The sequence below is a fragment of the Lindgomyces ingoldianus genome (genome assembly GCF_010093535.1).
Source record: "Lindgomyces ingoldianus strain ATCC 200398 unplaced genomic scaffold BDR25scaffold_47, whole genome shotgun sequence".
Lineage (NCBI taxonomy): Eukaryota > Fungi > Ascomycota > Dothideomycetes > Pleosporales > Lindgomycetaceae > Lindgomyces > Lindgomyces ingoldianus.
Window position 1 is genome coordinate 472,405 of NW_022985208.1, and position 2,425 is coordinate 474,829.

Consider the following 2,425-nt stretch of genomic DNA (forward strand, 5'->3'; position numbering starts at 1 on the left):
TACTATTAGCAGCTACTATCTACTAGTTATTAATAGCTATAAGAGCTATAACTTACTTTATTTTTAGTAATACTATAAAAATAATAAAATTATTACTATTTATATGCCTTTTTACTTATTACACTTTTTATAGCTACTTAATGTAGGTTGTTTTACTTTTTTAAAGAAAGTATATAAGCACTAAGCTAAAAACCTTATATATAACTAGATTACTTATATTATAAAAATAAAGTTCTTACTATGCTTTAAAGTAGCTTATAATGCTATAATTACTTTTAGTAATATTTAAGAAAAGTTCTAAAGCGCTAAATTAGTTTCTTTTAACTTATAATAAGTTATAATAGGCCTTAATATAAAGTTATACACTCTATTACTACTACTACTTATATATAATAAGCCTTAGTAGTTGTAAACCTTAAGTAATACTTTAAAACTTAGGTTATCATTAATGCTTATAAAAATAAAAATTTAAAAGTATATGTTGCGTTTGCTAAAAGGTCAACCTCTTAGCTAGCACAGCAGAAGGATATATATAGACGGATAGCTGTACGCGACACACCCCCTAGCTTGAACCGTGGAACGAGAGAGGTAAAACATGTTAAAACAACCTTAACACACCCTTCCTCTTTAGCCTAAGCAACAGAACTTAGAGACAGATCTAAATACAAGGTAGCCTCTATAATAGGCGCACTGCCTAAATGCTCTTTGCTGGGCGTAGGAATTGAACACGCAGTGCTCTAGGATAATGCGATCCTATTAGTAGAACAGGGGTGCGCAAATTTTTAAGCGCTAACCATCTACACTACGCCGCGAACCAGGCTCATAACTGTTGCGTTTGCCAAAAGGTCAACCTCCCAGCTAGCACAGCAGAAGGATATATATAGACAGATAGCTGTACGCGACAGTATATAAATAGTTTACTAACTTCTATAGTTAAAGTGTTTAAAAAAGTTTTAAAAAGGGCAGTAATAATTACGCATAAGCTAGTGTTAGCATAATAAGAAATTACTAAGCTTTAAGCAGCTAATAAGGCTACTACATAATATAAATTATATAAAAGAAAGTAAATTAAAGCAAAAAAAACCTTAATAATTTAAAAAAGCCTATACTTAATAGCTCTAAAGGAGTTTAAAGCGCGCAGTAATAGAAAGAAGGTAAAGAAGCAGGTGTAAGCTAAAGTAGGTAAGCTATTCTAAAGGCGCTGCAGATAGTGCAATTAGACTAGGCATAACGCGTAAATATGTAAGTAAAAAGTAAAAGTAGTATCTAAATAATATTCTAGGCTATACTGTACTATATAGTGCTAGAGCGGGTTGTTATAGGCTATAATAGAGTTTGTTAGGGTGGGGTCTTGGCAAAAGTAAGCGACTCAGGTGTGTAAGCAACTCGCCCATGAAGTACGTTACTAGGAAACTCTTATTTTAGAGCTAAAAATCTTTTACTACTATGTAGCAACTATTTTTAACCTGTCTTTCTACTTTTTTTAGTTTAAAGACTACTAGAAATACTACTTATTTTAGTATAAGTATATAAAGTTATTTATCTAGAAGATCTATACACACTACTTAGAGACTGTCACAATTGTGCACAAGTAAGGTTATAGAGCTTCACAGAGGTCTAGTTCAATTACTACGTGAGGTATTATGGTAGGTACAAGACGTTGTGTGAGGAACAGAAAGGTTTAGAAGGAAATTAGTAATTAAATACTTAGCTTAGAAGTCTAAGCGCTTTAGGTATAAATTAAGCCTGTTCTAGGTTTAGTTAGTGTTAAGGCAGTTTGTGCTTAAGTTTATGTCTGTGTTGTGTTGTGTTCATGTCAGACGTGCACTAATAATACTCCAGTACGCGTCCAATACAGTTATGTCTGGGATCCGGGGAGGATACCGTGACAGAGACCTGTAAAGAGAAAAAAGAGAAAGAGAAGGTAGTATTACTAGAAATATTATAAAAAAAGCTTTTAGTAGCTTACAGTAACCTACATAATAAGCGTCTTAAAAAGGCTCTTTTAGTTAACTTTACTATTCTTTATAATAATAAAGGTTGTAGCTTAAAAAAAAAGTAGAAAGTTAATAAGTTAAACTTTTACTTTAATTTCTTAGTAGAAGATAAGTATGCTAGAGATTAGCTACTTACTTAGCTACTTAAGTAGTAGTAGTAGTAAAGTTAACTTTACTACTTTATTTTTTATAAAATTACTTTTAATTTTTTAACTTTATATAAGTGCAAGCAGTGCTTCTTATAAGCTAAAAATGTAAGGCCGAGATGGTGCTTACGTGCGACGGGTATATATACTATTCTGTACGCAATAATTAACTGTTGGTTAATTATTCGCACCTTTTTAGTTGTATTAGCGTAGTGGTACAGAGCTCCGTCCTTATAAAAAAGACTATTATAATAAAAAAAAATTAACTATTAGTGTTAATAA